General features: G+C 37.5%; 1 protein-coding gene across 9 annotated transcripts in view; it reads right to left on the bottom strand.

Annotated features, from left to right (window-relative positions):
- The window catches only part of zfh1 (Zn finger homeodomain 1), a 344752-nt gene that overhangs the window by 130446 nt on the left and 195766 nt on the right, over positions 1–18540 (bottom strand). The gene's annotated exons all lie outside the window — the stretch shown is intronic.

The following is an 18540-nucleotide window of genomic DNA, read 5'->3' on the forward strand; positions in this document are numbered from 1 at the left end:
GAAAAAAAGAGGGAAAAGTAATTTAATTAATTGATTGGAGGGTTATCCGGTGGCGCTTGTTATTAAATTTGCAATTCATTGAATTATGGCAATAAAAACTTTGTCGAAAATGAGTTTTTAAGAAATACGTAATGAGTTGTATCCCGACTTCCTTAAGAATAAAAACCGGCCACATTAAAACATTCAACCATTCAGTTATGCTAATAAGCCCATAAAAAGGGAATTATAAACACTGTAAAAATATTCACCGTCCATTCAGTGCCTGATTTGCATATGATTTTCTTTTAAAAAATTCTAAAATAAAGACAGGCCTAGGTTAGCCAGTCGTGCATCACCCCCGATTTACATAATGACGGTCTTATGACGAACTTTTCATCACTTTGTTTTTAACTATCTTTTAAAAATCCCCGCCCCCGGGAAAAAATTAAGACCAACTTTTTATTCGCTAATCCCCGTTAAGGAGCTTTCCGTTATAAAAGGAATTAAAAAGGTGTAAAACTTAATAAAGAAATAAACTCTTTCGCTGATTAAAAACCGTCGGCAAAAAGGTGAAAAAGGCGCGGCGATCGGGGGGACGGTTTAAATAGACGTAAAAAGAGTCAAACGCTGCAGATGGAAATAATGGAATGTCTTAATGATACCTTTCCAAAGACCCTCGGCTCCGCTCCGGCTTTAATACCGAATTGCAGCAGGTTTTATAAAACTTTCCGGAATATAAATATACATGACTGCCTATAACATCAAGATTGCGCAAATTGCACAGCTAGTGTGCAAACGACACTCTTCCTTCCTTCTCCCTCTCTTGGGGTCTGTTTAATATTTTTAACGTTTACACCTTTATTTAATGCCCTGGGGGACGTGTTTATTTTCTTCGCCGGTCGTTCTTAAGGTGCTTATTAAATTTCAGTGCTTAATAATCGCATTAGCGCCGCCTCCTCGAAACTCATTGTTCCTGGGGGTGGAAAAAAACATCGCCGACGTTTAATTTCGGATAAATTCGAAAAACGACGCACCAATCGGGATTACCAACGGACGAATTAATCCCGCGAGTAGCCGCGGTACGCGGATCAAGTGGATGCGTATCTGGTGCGTGTGGGAGACTACACCTCCGCCACCACATGTTAGTTTTTATGCACCTGCGACAGCCGCTGGATCCATCATGACGTCAGGGAAAAACTGGCGCTCTATTTCCGGTTCTACCGAGAGATTCAATGATGGAGGCGTTGATGGCGTGATCGGATCGCACAAGTGGCAAGGAAAAAAAATTATATCTACAGGGTGGCGACAGGAGGGAGGAGGAAGGGGAAAAGCAAAAGGAAATCAATTACTAAATGACAGTTACGAAGAGATTAGCTTGAAAAAGAAGAAGAAGATGGCAGAAGGTTTGAAGAAAGAAAAATGAACAGAATATAAAAATATATCAGTTTCATCTATCTAGTATTTTAAGAGATGACAAGGCGAGAAAACTATTAATCTGGGAGATTTTAAGTGGACACTTAAAAACACAATTCTCGTAAACAGTGGACTAATTAAACCAGTTTTAAAACGAGCGCCGAGACGTTCCACTCGAAGACGTGAGGTTAGGGTCAATTTCGGCAAAACCAAAGGTGCGGGCAACATGTCGTCCGGCTGGAGTGAAAACGTTTCGGCCGCTGTCGTCGTGATCCTTCAGCAAGTCGTCTTCCGTGACCGCCTAATTACGACAATAAGAAGTTTGGACAATTTCAATTGTGTCGGTGGCGGCGTCATCCCAACTGCTGGTTTAATACATCTGCGTCCGTGGTCGGGCTCTTGGTCGTTTTTGTCCTCACACATGCGAAGGTTATTTAGGTTATGTTCTCATCTCGGCGCTCACGGTGTCTGTTCGTTTGCCTTTTAATTTTATTTCACTCGACTTTTTATGGCATGTGTGAACAGTGGATGGTTTGTTTTAGTCGAGTTACACTCTCACGGCAACGAATTGGAACTGTCTTGTTTTCTGAGTGCTCCGTTTGTTTTCGCTGAAAAACATGCAACCGACACATCACGATGAAATATCGCCGAGATACCTTATTGCCTTCGCAAAACCTGAACAGTTAAATTGCATTAGGAACGGCAATTTCCATTAAGATGCCGACACGGTTCGTTCGTTTGGACAGATGGATCTGTCGACGAAAAATTCATTTTACAACTCTTAGGTGAATAATCAACATGGTCGCAATTATATTCACTCATTATTTCGGGCTGGAGTCTTCAACAAGTATAATCATTTATACCTAATACCACGAGTAGTCGATTATTTTTCAAACTGGTCACGAATTATCAATTGTACTTGGGAATGAATCCACAAGTGCGTCAGCACGAGTGAGATTCGCAAGCACAATTGAATGAGTGAAACCAGTTTGAAAAATAGTCTACATAATTTGGATTACGAGTTGTATTCGGAGGACTATTCCATGAACCAACTTTGACAATTTGGCAGCAAATCGGAAGAAGAAATTAACGCGGAAATCGAAGAAAATGTTTCCAACAACACAAAAAAGACACGTGAGTCCATTTGGAAGCAATTCTCAAGACAGCATTCATTTGTTAAAAATTATCGCTGGGATCACTAGTGGTATTACCGATACAATTTCCACGAGTGGGAATATTCGTTTCAATTTTTTGAAACCATGGTAACAAATGTGTAAAATTGTGTTTCTATTGGTTCATTTTTAAGAAATGACAGGTGAATGGAATAGTCATAAAAATCATTTCTTAAAGATTAGTGTTACTCATGGCTCATCATTGGATCCGATTTTATTCACATAACTACATAAGCTATCGTAATTATGCTTTATTTGCTCTACAGGCTTTCGGATTCCTGATTACAGTTTTATCTAAAATAAAATTAACAATTTCAAAAAACAAAAAAATTACATTTTTTCTATCCCCTAATCCTTTCTCGTTTCGCAACATCTTTTCCACATGTGCTCCATTGTGTCTCTCTCTCCTCATTGCACATTCTGCACCTTCTTTCCTCTCCTTCCATCCAATATCTGTTTTCTGTCTCTTCGTTCCCACATCTAAATCTCGCCATCATTTTTCTTTCTTTTGCACTCTCTCTCCAGGTACTCCGGAATTACCTCTGTCATGCTCGCTGTTCTATCTGGATTCTTTGATTCTCTTCCTTTTTTCTTGTTTGTCCGTGTCTTTGTCCCTTTCACCCAGCACTATCTTCTTCCATGTTCCTTTTGCTCTTAATCTTTCTACTTCTTCACTGGCATACCCTTTTCTCTGACAGCATTTCTCTCTCTCCTTTTTCTGCTCCGTGTCCTTCTCTTTTCTCACCAACATTCCGTTAGTATTCTCACTCTTCCCTTCCATCTATTTTGTCTTCAAACTCTGCCGCTCTCTTTCCCGCTTTCACTTTCAGCCTATTCCTCTTGCACTCTTCCTTTACTATGTAACCTGGCGTTTCTCTGTCCACTCCTAGCACCCCTCTCAAATATTTTCCTTTTATTTTCTCTACCTCTTCTTGTTCCTTCTATCCCCAGGTCTCTGGCTCGTACATCAATATACTCTCTATCATGCTCTCAAACATCATCATTCTCCTCCCCACATTCTCTCTCCTATTGGCTAAACACATCCAACTACCTTATTTCCTTTCCTCACTATCTCTCTGATCCGTGGTTCTTTCGTTGAATGTGTAATCCAAGTATTTAAACTCGTTTACTTGTTCTATTTTCCTTCCTTCCCAGTTCCACTTATTCTCCTCACTCTTCCTCTTTTCTCTTATTGAACACCATCATCTTCGTCTTCTCAACATTCACTTCCAGTTTTTTCTTCCTCACATACTTTCCCAGCTTCTTCATCATTTCTTTCATTTCTCTTTCACCCTTTGCCACAATTACCAAGTCGTCTGCAAGCGCCAGGCTCCAAATTTTCTCTCTAGTAACTATATAAGCTTTGATCACATCGCTACATCAGTTCTTTATCTGCCACTTGTCGAATTAGATTTGCATGAAGAACCATTGCAAATTCTTCTTATTTCAATCACTCCGTCACTTTCTTCGATCATCTCCACTGACAATCCCTGCAAATTAGAATATGTATGTATTATATCTTCAAAGTTTGGAATTCTTCATCTGATTTTACTTTTCTTCTTGTCTGATTTCCACTTTACATCAAGTTTTATAGCAAACATATTTCTTCTTTTCTTTATTTAACATGAATTGATTTTGCTATTTCTTATACTCCAATTTCTATCCATTCTTCTTTCTGTAACTCCTTCACTAAGCTCTAGCTAGGGTATTTAATATTATCTGACATCTTACCAGATTCAGTCGTTTTCTTATTAAAAAAAGTTGTTAAAACATTAAATTTTTTAAAAGATTAAATTAAACATTCCCATTCAATTCAAGTTTTTTCTACTAATTTTATTTTCGTTTATTCTTTTCTCATTTATTTAGGTGGTTTTCTTGCCTAGTGTCTTAACATTACATAAATCTTTCAATTTTTATCAACACACCTTGTAGTTTATTTTAACTGTTTCTTCTTTTTGTCATTTGAAAAACTCTCTCGTTACGCCTTTTGCACTTATCTCTAGGTTCATGGTTTTCAGCATCTATTTTCATTTCCACTTAACAGGAGGTTATGGATCATCGTTTTTTGTTTTTCTTATTAGGACCTTTGATTCATTTAAAATAGTATTTAAAATAGTTATTTGTGTATCAAGACCAAAAAGTGCATCTTTTTTGTTCGAGTCTGGGTTTTCTAGTCGAGGCGAAGCCGAGACTTGAAAACAGGCGAGCACAAAAGGCACTTTTTGTCCGAAGTGCACATTAAATTTTTTAGGCAACCGCACGAACTACAAAGCAAAAGACATCCTTGAAAAAATTACAAATTCATTATAGTAATACATTTTAACTAAGTACAATGGTGCAACAAGAAGAAAATAACTAAATACAGTGAAAATGTCTTTCTTCACAAAATTTTCACAAAAGCGAAGAAATATAAATCTTCGAATTTATGGTCGACATTTTCAACGTTATATAGGTCTCCAGATTTTTTCGGAAGCAAGTCTTGTTTTGCAGACCAACAGGTGGCGCCACGTTCCATGCCTGAAAAGTGCGTCTGAAAAAGTGCGTACGAAAAAGTGCGTCCGAAAAAGAGTTACTTCTTGTCCGCATGGGAGTACGTAATATTACCTTTCCCATTAAGGGTGCCTAAAAAATCTTTTATGGTTAATTTACGTTACGTACTCGTAAATGATATTGTTTCCTGCCTTCTAAGTATAAATTCGTTCATTACTTTTTTCTCATCTTATCTAAATCCTCTGTCAAACACAATAACAATATCTTATTCTTATTAATTTTTGAAAATTGGGATTTGATCGGTTTTTGCACAACGTGGTGCGATAATTTGTGTGTGATTTTTTTCTTTTTGTAAACGTTTGCTATCTCTGGTACAAATCAGCGGAGAAATAGGCTTCGTCGATAAGAAAGTTTCATCGTCTTACTATTGCTGTGCAGCTGGTAATTACATTTCATCCTCGAAATAAAGTTTGTAGATAAATCAGGGGTCGCATAAGGAAACCGAATGTGTTATTCGGGGTCGACATTCAAATCGATGTGAAGAAACGTCGGATGAGACAGTAAATAAAAGCGAGATAGTCCGCACAAAGGGAGTAACGAAATGCGACCGGACAGGTCATCCTAAGATTAAATTATCACAGATAGATGTGCCAGATAACAAAATGGAAATCAAGAGCAAACTGGAAAGAATATTGGACTGGACCGAATGAAGGCCTTATAATTTCGGCGGAATTACAGCGAAAAAAATGCGTAGATAAGACAAGCGAGCAGCGACCTCCAGGAAGGAGAGGGTTGCATCAGAAGTGGGAGGCTCGTAATGGTAATGTCTGCGGCGGGGTGGCTAGGCAAACAAATCAGGGAGAGATCAAGGAAAAAAATTCCTCTAATTCATTTTTATGTTCGGTCGAGATTCGTCCACGGTTATTTAAGTTTTTGCCCCCGAAAATAATAATTTACAATCGATACCCTCGCCATTATAATTTATCAGATACACTCAGGGGCGGAAAATAATAACGAAAAAATCGTAATCTGATTTATCGCGTTTTCAGTATCCACTAAATTCATGGCCGTTATAAAAATCGGGCCGGGAAATCAAATTACGTATGCATTTCCCCCGGTATTATGTTTCTCTTATCTGCGGGTTCTTTATGTACCTTTATCGGCGGTGTGTAAAAGTGTATCGGAGGCGGCGGTGGAGGACCCGTTTACCGGTCGCTTTGCCCCGTTTACTCGTTCGCAAGGTGCAGATAGATTGAGCGATCCTGGGGAAGGATCGTAAATTGCGGAGCCAATATTAGCTAACGATCGAGATAACCCGACGCGATCCATAATGAAAATTTAAAACTTTATTTACCAAACACGAGGTGAGCAAGCTCTATAACTATAAAAAATAACGGCTGCTGCGTGTGAGCTTCTACCTCTGAAAAAATGCAAATAAATTTTGAAGGTTATCGACAGTCTCCAGATCGCAGGGGCAATGGTGAAGGAGAAGCGGAAGAGGTGTAAGAAGGTGGAGAAGTTTAACGACCGAAAGAAATTGGGTTGAAGGGATGAAAAAGCAGCAGAAAAAAATAGAAAGGTAAAGGTTGGTAACGGAACCGGAGAAAAATAGAAAGAAATACTGTAGATTTTAAGAAACGGGAGTTTTTCAATATTTTTCAAAAAGATGAATGAATCTGAACAAAATTTCGAGAATGAAATAAAACGGATTACATTTATTACGATATTGAAAAATCTGTTGTATTTTCTGGTTTGTAAAGATCAAACCAAATCACTTTGAAATTTTTTGTTTATTCGAAAAAAAAAAAAGGTAAAAATCTTTTGCAAAATCAGAACAACTCGTAGGTCAGTTTACAGCAAATACGCAATTTAATCGATAAAATGACTCTTCCCGCTACATTATTCTCGATAATGGAACGGTATCACCGGTCGCGACCTCAACTTCACCTCCCCCATCCGCCTCTTAATCACATGGGTCTGTGTCATCATCGCAACACTTTGGACTACCTCGTGACTAATTAAACCGCACTTTTCGATACCGTTATGCGTCAAAACGCAACCGCATCGACGCAGGTACGGGAAAAAATCCGTGGAAAAAAAGTGTGGCCATTAAACGGTCCAATAAAAGGTCCAATTGAGCAGACGTCGGCAGTCGGTGGCGCTATTAGGACCCCTAGGTGAAACTGACATTTGAGTTGTAATACTTCAACCGTTATCAAAAGTTTGTCGAACGTGAGCGATGAACAGGCGATGGGCCGTATGATGAATGAACCCCCTGACAGCTGGCGGCGGAGTTGACTCCGTGTTTGTACACACACATGGATACGCACACAGACGACGACCGCCGCCGCCAAACTCACTCTCTAACTACCTACATTACCTAAATTAATAGCCACGTCGAATGGTAATAACCTTGTCATAAATAATGGGGATGAATGGCGGCGAAAGTGGAACTGTTGCGTCTACTTTGTAGGTAGGAAAGCCGGGCAACGTTCGTTGTCGCTTAAAAATTGAACTGGCAAGAAATGTAAACGAAATAGTGGAAATAGGAAAAGTAAGAAGTTTGGGTGTCGGAAGGGTACTTACGTTTGTGGGGGAGTAGTGACCAGCAAGTTCGCCAGATCTAAATCCGTTGCGTAAATATCCAAATAAAGATAGATTAGTACGTAAGTAAAGATTATTATAATAGTGAAAGGACGATCACAGTATCAGATTGTGGAAGACTGGAAAACATAGATTTAAAAAAGGGTAAAATAAAAAAAAATAAAAAAAATCCAAAATCAATTTTTAAAAACATCAACAAATAGAAAGAAAATTCACACGAATTCACGAAGACAAAACATGTTTGGCAAATGTAAAGACAAGAAAGGGTGAGTGGGTAAAAAAAAAACAATGGAAAAGAGGAATATACCTACAAAACCAATCAGTGATCACTAAAGAGCAAAAGGGTGGAAATAGATAACAGATACCAATACATATACGTATGCGAAAAAAAATATTAAAAGTAGGTGTAAAGAACAAGAAAAATAAAAAATATGGTAAAAAAAAGACAACGTAAAAAAATAACAATGTAAAAGTACTAAAAGTAAAACAGGAACTAAAAACAGAAGATGTGAAAGAACACAAAGCAAAGAATATAAATACAGAGTAAATACAGCAAAAAAGAAAAAGTAGCAGAAAGAAACAAAGAAAAAGAAAATTGTAGATATTTTTTAACTAAGTGTATGTGAAGAAAATTAAAAATAAAATAAGTGAAGAAAAGTAAGCTTGACAAAAATAAAGGAACGAAAAATATCTTGTAATCAAAAACAAATAAAAAGTTAGTGTCATAGAGGAACAAAAAGGTATTTATAAATGATACATACATTAGTAGATGAAAAAATGACTGAAACTAAATGAAATATTATTAGGACAAAAATAAATAAGCATGTGAAAAAACATAACAAGACAATGAAAAAACAAACATAGATAAGAAAATGATATGATGGAAAACAATAAAAAGAATATGAAAAAAAAAGTGAAACAAAAACACTTTGCTACCAGAGTTAATCTTGTTTTCATTAAATTATTATTAACACCGAGCAATTTTACCAATCTGAATATTTTATTTATTTTGTTGATTATTTGTTAACTGTTAACAATTATTTAATATAAAGAGAAAAAGTGAAAGCAATCAACAAAAAAAAAATTAAAAAAAAAACCTCGCATCTTGTGTCCACTCGTCCTCGCCCATTTTACAACTGTGTACCAAATGTCCGGTACGGTGATTGCCTTCGAATCCCATTGAGTTTTTCTGGGATGAATTAACCAAACCAGTGACAAAAGTACCTGTCTCCATAGTAAATGCTAAACAGATGTTAAACTTGGTCGAACAAAAATGGTACCAGATGTTGTAAACTGACGTCTGAAAGTCTTATTGAGTACCTCACGGAAGTTTAACAATTAGGACACGAATCGGGGGAGTACCTGTTCCAGTCATAAATCTTGACCAACTGTTACGTCCGCTCCTTGCTACAAAATCTCTAAAGATGACATTTATCGTCTCAGGAAATGTTCTAATATGTTTCGGTAATTTGAAGCATATTCGGTACTAAAAGCAATTTAAAACGATGTTGTCTGTGAAAATCATTTCTCCGGAACGGACGGCAACTGCTTGTGTAAAATAGACACACGCATACAAAAACTTAATTCTTATTTTTTATTAAATCAAAACTTGTATCTGTTCTGAAGAAAAATACATATTATCAAATGTGTTTGCAGTGAGTACTTCCGATTTATGGAAAATCTACTTTGCCCTTTCGGTTTCTCCGGAAACGACGTTCATTTCCTTTTCTAATCTACTAGTATTTTATTGTGATTAATTCCCACGTACGTGTTCATCCAATCAAAAATGTTTATCGCGATAAAAACGTCCTACTACTCTGTCATCTGTCAAAAGTGATTAAAATTGCATGCTACTCCTGTTAGATTCTCAAATTGTTTTTAATAATTGTGTTTTTAATAACTGTATTATAAATAAATAATTACCTAATGTTAAAGTTTGTATTCAAGAGTTAATCTTGCCAAAAATAACACGACCTAATTTTTTATATCTGATAAATTTCCCAATTTTCACTTAAACATGTTTGCTTTAGACAATTTTACTCGTTGGCATTTTTATTCAAAGGTTAAATCCTCGAGCTAAAGCTCTTGGGCCTAACCAGAACAAAAATTCCCAAATTCAATTCGTAAAATTGTCAAACCAAAAGTTTTCGTAAAATTGAAAAATTCATGCGATAAAACAATTACCTACGTCTTGTTATTTTACCTTCGATAATAATTATGTAATACACTCGAAAAAATGTACAATTTTGACTGTTTTTGTTTACTTTCGGTGTTTCAATTAAGTCACATTTTCATTCTAACAAGAACCACAATCCTAAAAAATTTGTCGCAGTTGAATCCTGAAATTCTAAAATGAATGAAAATTGATCAAAAATTGAAAAATTCAAACGGCTACGATTTTTAGATCATGTATACTATTTTTGTAGTAAATAAAAAAAAGAAGCACGGCATCAAGGCCGTTAATTATCATTAGGTACACTTTTTCCACAACATTCACGAAGAAGACGACATATTTATTTTTTATATTATGATTATGTATTATTATTTATTTATGCATATTTTTCATTTGTGAGGTCCAGACTAAAATATTGTTGCATTGTCATATATTTAATTTATCCATTGTTCTTGTTAATTTTATATCTATACTTTTATTAATATAGATTTGTAATTTTTTGCAATAATAAATAATCAATTAAGCGGCCTCCCATCCACACGCCGACCGCACAGGACATTGCTTCATCTCGCTTAGTACGTTCGTTACGGAGTTTATTGTCGTTTCTGACAAAACTACAAACGACCGTTCGAATGTGGTGAATTTGACGACCAGGTACTGTTACTGTGACGTTTATTTTTTTATTTTGGGGGGTTGGTGTTTGTGATTTGGTGAGTCGGTTGTTTTTAAGTTGGGAAAGTGTCGAAGTCGAGTTCGGAGTCAATCTGGTCCCGGTGACGGAAGGAACATGTCAATGATTAATCCCTTGTCCGGCACAAAGCAAATCGATGTCAACGTCCGTAGTGGGTGGCGGGCCGGTGGCGGCGGAGGCGTCGTCGGGGCCGTGGGCCGCATCTGTGGCCAGGGAGGCGCGTAATGGATTGTTGACGTAGCTGACCGATGCAGGTACGGCCGTCGAAGCGCCCCCATTTGCATATCGGCCCCGTCCTGTTTGGTTGTGATAGGATGCGGAATAATGTCCGACGCAAACTTACGGCGAACTTCCGAAGGTAAACTCCCCAAATTTGAATATTGATGTCATGCACATCGACGGCCGAATTGAATTATATTTCTACAGAAAACACTCGGCCACAAAAGACGCCGGAAGAAGCGGACATCACAATAACATTATCTCGGACCGTCCTTTCTCCGGGTCGTGTTTGTGCATTTTTATATGGCACAAGTTTAGTCCGGAAAGTTTCTAAAATAATATTTATCGGCACCCATAAAGTAGGTGCCGCAGGGCCGGATCCAGCTCCCCGAGTCCGCTCCTGTGCTTTCACGGACTCCCAGCCTGCAAGGACACCATCCATCAACTGGAATGGCCCTCCTGCTGCGCCCCCGCTCCAATCAACCTGTTCCACACCGGCACCCTGTCCACCCTCGTTCATCCCTCGCGCAATTACCTGCCACCGTCCCCCGTCCCAGCGAATCCCTCCACCCCACCAACTTCCTTCGCGACGCACCTGAATCTACCTGAATCGACTACCCAACCACCTGTTGAATGTCGATCGGGGTGGAGCCGCCGCCTCACCTGAGCGGAAGGACGGCCATCTCTGGACGGCGGTCAGGGCGGATCGCGCGGGGGTCGGACGTGAGGCGAATCCGAAACGGGGAAAAAATAAACAACGGTGTTATTAAACCGAAAGGGGCGACATATGTGGGGGATGCAGGACGGATTCAGGTTAAAACATGCATACAAAGTGATGCGAAAAATGAGGTTTTAATCGGGGGTGGTCGCCCTAATTTGCACCTTTGGTATAAAGGCGTGACGGTGCGGAAATCACAGGTTTTTTCAGGTGGCAGAGACAAAAAAGCTTTCCTAAAAAAAACATCAATTCATATGTTATTGTTATTAAGGAAAAACGGGGGACGCGGCATCGAGGCCGGATTTATTCATGATCATCATTATTTCTTTGAAAGCACGAGAACGCGATTTCCTTGGTGGCCACCCATCCGAGCACTGACGGTGTCCGATCATGCTTACTTAACTGATCAACGAGGATAATTTCATGCAATGAATCAACAACTGTCACAATAATGGGGACGCATTATTATTATCATAATTATTATTATATCTCGTTAATATAGGTGAATTCAGCAGTTTGCTTGATTTGCAAAAAATTGTAGGTATTGAAAAATTGAAAAAATGTAACTAAAGTATTTTTTTTGAACTTTTAATATATAGCAACTTTTGTTTTTGACCTATACATACATATACAAAAGCCGAGATTCCACAAACTGTAGTTCACAGAAACGACAACTAATCTGCCATTTCTAATTTTATTTTAAAACGTCAAAATGTATCAAAATTAACTGTTTCTTGGAACTTTTTCATATAGGAACTTTTGTTTTTGACCCATGCGGCCTAGATTCTATGAATGATTTTTTACATAAACTAATCTGTCATATTATAATTTTACTTAAAAAGAGAGAGAAAGATAAAACATATACAGGGTGAAATTGAAATGCATCATAATATGTAAACCATAGTATCTTCTCTAAGAGAATAAACCGAAAACGTGGTTAAAACATTTTAAATTCATAAAGCCCAGTGGCGTACTCAACTTTTGTGTTTCAACTGTAGGTTTCTGCCCTCATGCGGAGGTAAATAAAGCGCGAAACTGAATGTACATGATTTTCATAAATGATTTGAACATCGAGAGTTCCTATTCTGATGTATTTACGTACAGTTGTGGCCGTTGAAAACTCAGACACTTTGACAACGCCAAACTTTTGGCTTTGTAAATGGTATTGAAAGTGACGTTTCTCGAAATGTCACTCAAACATTATCCACATTAATTTCTCTCACATTGGCTGTTATACTCACAACGTCCCTCAGTCAAACACATTTTTGCAAATCAGATAATTGCGGCATTTCAAAAGTTACGCGCTATTCTGACCTAATATGTCAAATACTGACACTGACTGTATAATCCTTGATGAAAATCCCGTTTACGCTAATCAAATTTCGGAATTTATACAGAGTGTTAAAATCTTTCCTGTCTGGGTTTTCAACGGCCGCAACTGTATATCGATTTCACCCTGTATAACAAAGCCGTAACTAGTCTTTCACATTATAATACTGTAACGACTAAAATAAATTTAAATTAAAATATTGTTAACTTTCACTTGAACTAGGATTTTTATAAAAAATTTAACAACTGTTAGATTAAAGGGTCTAGTTTATTGCAACCAGTCCAATACCAAAGTAATTATACACGGTGTCCCCCCAAAAAAAAAGGCCAAAGCTCCCTTATCTATCCGAAGATTTTAATTATTTATACACCAAATTAAATTGTTGTGAATAGGCTACAAAACGGCCTAACAAAATCATGTATAGCTCCAAGGGCTTCAAGGTTAAACTATCAAAATTTGATCTATGCTCAAACTGCGCTCCAGCTATACGCGATTTTATTAGGCCATTTTGTAGCCTATTCAAAACTATTTAATTTAGTGTTGAGATAATTAAAATCCTCAGATAAATAACGGAGCAATTTTTGGAACACCTGTAGGTATGTAATATCATTTATATTTTTGCGGTAATTGTTCACTTTAACTACTTCTGGAATTTTCGCGTTTTTTCTGGCTAGACAGCCTCATGGCGTCCTCCTAGATCGTTTCCCACCATTCAAACCTTGTGCAAATGCCTTTTTTTCTCTCTTGTTGTGTTTCAAGGTCGCGTCAAGGTCGCGCCAATTGTCTTAGTATAACTAAAGGGTAAGGAAAATTCATTTGCACAAGGTTTGAATGGTGGGAAACGATCTAGAAGGACGCCCTGAGGCTGTCTAGCCAGAAAAAACGCGAAAATTCCAGAAGTAGTTAAAGTGAACAATTACCATTTTTGCTTTCCTATTATACTTTAATTGTCCATTTTAATTAAGTTGGATTTATCTTGGCTATCCACATCGGTATTGTTTGTTGTGGTGTTATCAGCAAATTCGTCGAAAACTTTTCACTTTTAATAATTATCTCGTTAGTGTAGATTGAGCGTATTTATTAGTCATCATCAGTGTTGACAATGTTTTTGATAAAACTTTTACTAATTTATCAAATGTTTATGAACTGTGTATTAGCATCAGTAAAGTACAAAACATCCTATTTCCTGGAGTGGTCTGTGATAACGTTAAAAAGTGGTAATTTAAAACCACTTTAAATCAAATTTGTCACGACTGTGATTCTCGCTGTGGAGATTTTTAAATCGGTGTAAAACCAGCTTACAGGATAATCCGATACGTTGAAGAAATTGGAAAAAAATACAAAGGTCTTGGATGGTTTTTCCTACTGGTATCCACAAGACGCAATTTTTATTATTTACTAGTTACCAAGGTAGCCACATGAGGCTCAACTTCCTCATCAATTATATGTAGAGGTATTTTCATATTTGGTGGCGGAAACAAAAGACTGAGAAATTTCACAAAAATGTATTGTCAGTGTCAAATTTCTCATAAACGCCGTAAAAAGGAATGTCAAGGTAAATTTAAATTTTCGCTAAATAGATTGAAAAAACAAATTCTAAGGAAACCGATTTTTGTCAGTGCTTCAAAAGGAAAAGTTATTCTCATATAATTAAACGTATTACAAATTATTTCTCTAGTTCGACGATTAATAACTTTCTTATTGCCAATTTTCTGCATTTCTGTTGAAATCACGAACGTCTTTGAGAAATTTGACACTGACAATACAAATGTGTGACATTTCTCAGTCTTTTGTTTCCGCCACCAAATATGAAAATATCTCTACCTACTATATTCATAATATTAAACGTAACTTTAGTAGGTATACAAAGTGATCAAAAAGAAAACAAATCACAGCAGGCGTTGCAAATTATCGGCCATGTCGTAGCAGAATTCTATGCAAATAAGCGTTTAATGCATGGGCGTAGACAATTTGTGGTCTCAAGCGCTACTTTACAATAAATCATACCTCATCAATTTTAGACAATTGTGCATTTTATTATTATCTGATGATGGGGAAAATTTATAAAATAAACAAGAGCAACATTTTAGAGTCGTAAGAATGGGTAATTTACCAGTTTTATTGTCAAACGCGACGCCACTGGTAAGCAGATTTTGCGGTGCACTGAAAAACAGACGTCAATTATTTTAAAGCAACGGTGTTGTCGTTAACCTTGAAAACAGTTTTCGATTTCGGCAGAGCTTATAAACCGTTTCCTGTAATTGTAAGCAATAATTATCCCAGAATAAGTGGTAAACTGGGTTTTATAATAATAGATTTTTCCGGAGGTAGGCAACCAATAAGACGACTGTGTATAGCACGTATAGATATGTGTACGATCAAGCTAAGAAAGACGTTTCGCTAAAACAAAAGATGAGGTAAAACACTTGATTTGTTTTCTTGTAGAATTAATTGTTTAAAAAGTTTTGTAGCATTCATTTGGATTACAGGTAAATTAATTTTTGTCTTCATTCCTGTACAAAAAAATCGTAAATAATTGGCAAATATTGCATCAACGTAAAGGAATCGTCACGTTTTCGTTACTTTTGAACTTTTCAGATATCAATGTACTTACTACTAAACTATCAATTGACCTTTTTGATAAGGTTGCGGGATACATGTCATCGACGTCAGCGAACCACGTAACAAAGTTACATGCGTTAGGTGAATTTATATCCAATGCAAACTGTCATTTTCAATTTTTGCAACGCTTGAATAATAATAATTATTACTTCAGGTGTGGCGCAAGGTGCGGTAATAAGACACGTGCTATTTTCAATTCTAATTACCGATTTGGTGTTAGCGTTGCGAATCGACTTCGACTTTTTTCTCTAGAACCACCACCTCCGTTTTTTAAGAATGAAGAAGTCCCGTTTTTACGGCCCCGAAACGCCGACTGCATGTTTCTAAAGTAACAGATCTATTTTGGAGTGGATTTAATTACTAATAGTAGTTCCCAGAATCACCATTCCGACTTTATGGCCTCTCTTAACCGCGTTCAAAGAGCTCCGAACTCTCGAAATGCACAATGCGACCGAGAATCCCGACTCATTTGCTGGATCATTTGTATCGGCAACGTGCAAACATGTGTTTTCCGGCATGTTCGTCGTTTTTTCCCTAGGCCGAAAATAATCGCGACGTTTCGCCAAAACAACAATAAACCCAGGCGACAATCTTGAAAACAAACGAAACAAAGAAAAAATCGACCCAGCCGTCTTTCCACCGGGACGAGAATTATAGGCTTCCGAACAGGAAGAAGTGTTTATTTGATTTGGTTTACGTTTCACTCGAATAAGTTATAGTACACCTTTTAGCATTTGTTCTTCGGCTAAATGTAGGTTCTGTTTTGGTTAAAAAATAAATACTGCTCTTGGATGGAGGCGATGGGACACAGGCCGGCTGTCGGGGTGGGTTTCAAAATAGCCGCCGGAAAATACTTTGTATATATCTGAAACTAAACAATTTCTGATGTTTGTTTGCTTTGCTTAGACGAACGTCTCGTGCAGGTAAAGTAGCACGAGATGTCAGGATATTGGCTTTTCAGAAGCGAAACGACTGCCAAACGAAACTTCTCTAAATTCTCTCCAACAATGCTAAACCATGTGTTTATTGCTCTTGTGGAAAAAAATACATTACCAAAAAGAGAAAACTGCATCAGTTTATTTCAATTTCAGAATGTACCTACAATATTTCGTGGTTGTCAGCAGAAAGACCAGAAGACAAAAATCATATTTAGAAGATAAGAAAAAGGAAAAGATAAGGAAGAACAATAAGAAAAGTCATGAAAGAAAGAAGATGGCCAGGAGAAAGTGCTGAAGATGTAATTTGACATTTGCTTATTTGCATAGAATTCCGCTACGACATGACCGGTAATTTGCAACGCCTGCTCTGATCTGTTTTCTTTTTGATCACTTTGTAGTATCAAGTTTTATTTTTTTTTCTTTAATGATTTTATGATGTTGAAAAAAATTATGTAGGCAACTTGTCTATAAAACAAATTTGTTTACGTGTGCTGCGCTCGTGCCTGTAACCTTCCCACGTCCCCAAAAAGTACAGCTTCATACGTAGTTTGCACAAAAGTAAACAATCCCGTCAAATCCACCTTCTCGTCCACATCTCAGTCCATTTCACTTTTCCCCATCCCCAACAAACAACTTGTGTACTTTTTCCTATCCCCGAAATAAATTAAAACGTGGACCCGGCTTAGGTGGAGTCACATGTGGTGTTATTCTCGACGTAGGAGGTAGTTGTCAGTTAACTGCGAGCGGAGTTATGGGGCGGTAAGTTTAAAGGTCAGCCAGCACCACCTGCAGGTGGTTTTTCCCACAGTCAATCCGGCGCTGCTTTCCTCATTAAACATGACGTGTTTGTTAATTCCATGTGTGGAGAATAAAGAGATGAGTGTTTTTGTGGCGTTCAGACGCTCTACTGTAAACTGTTGAAAATTATTCAAGGTGACAAGATACCAAGGTTTGTGAATTTTATCGGCACATCTGGTCTCGTAGGTGTCGAGAGCTTTTCTGAGAGCTTTCTGGAAAAGTCCGGCCCCACGTGCCTCCCCCTTTCAATTTTTTGTACTCGTTTTCATTATGCACCTCCTCGTGAAAATCCCGCTGTAAATTCGGCGATCAAACGGCGCAACGTCAGGATGAGCGATTACCGAAAAGGAGTAGCTCGCAGGCACCGCTCCTGCTGAAACAATGAGACTCTTTCATTGTTTTTGCCCTGATTCAGAAGCGCAACTGACAACCCTTCACAACGCCGTTCACACCGAACCCCTTTGTTTTTCTTTCGTTTCCGTCATCGTTTTAACGCTTATTTTTAATATGATGAATTTGGAGCTTTGTACTCTTTAATTATTCCACTTTTTACATTTATCTACCTAATTGTATTTCCTGATTCGGAACAACAAAGACCTTCTCAAGAGGTATCATAAATCACCCCCGTTTTATATACGTGTCTTGACGTTCGTAAAAAATGCAATTTAGTTTCGTGAGCGGTTCGTTGACTTATTCATTGTAACCTGAACTGTGCAACGGGGGAAACTACACCGACCCAATCCGAACTGACCTTTTCCCTCCTCTAACGATCGATTTATGACACGCATTGACATTTTATGGCCTGCATGGTTTATTTCGTTCGTGGATGGGACCCAAACCGAACGCACGATGTCCATCATGTGAGAACATAAAGTTTTTAAAAACGCCCACGAATACCTCCTTCATAAATTATTTATCTAAATTGCCCTCACACCAGACCATTGCCGATATTAGCCCTTCGCATCCACCCAAAAACATTATCAATATATCATCATTTCTTACACATAACCACAAAAAATCCAAATCTCGCTGTAATACAAAGTAGAAAAAAAGCCTAGCACTTACACTACCAATTATAGAGATTTTGAAAATAAGACGAGAACATTTGAAACATTAACCGAGCACATCCATCAGATTGATGCTCAAGAGTCGAAGTTGTTAATTTTTATTTCCACTTGCACTCAAAACAATGCAACAATTGGGTGGGTCAAAATTGACCCAGTACAATATTGCATCAGATTAACGCTAATATGGTTGCAGATCAATTTTTATTTATGCTTCGATGTAATGAGCACCTTGTGATGATCGGGTCAAGGTGGACCCAGTTAAATATTGCTTCGGTAAATGTGTCATTCTGCTATTTGAGAGAAGTTGTTCGACTAAGACTATATTT

Source organism: Tenebrio molitor, chromosome 8, assembly GCF_963966145.1.
Source record: "Tenebrio molitor chromosome 8, icTenMoli1.1, whole genome shotgun sequence".
In the NCBI taxonomy this organism is placed as follows: Eukaryota; Metazoa; Arthropoda; class Insecta; order Coleoptera; family Tenebrionidae; genus Tenebrio; species Tenebrio molitor.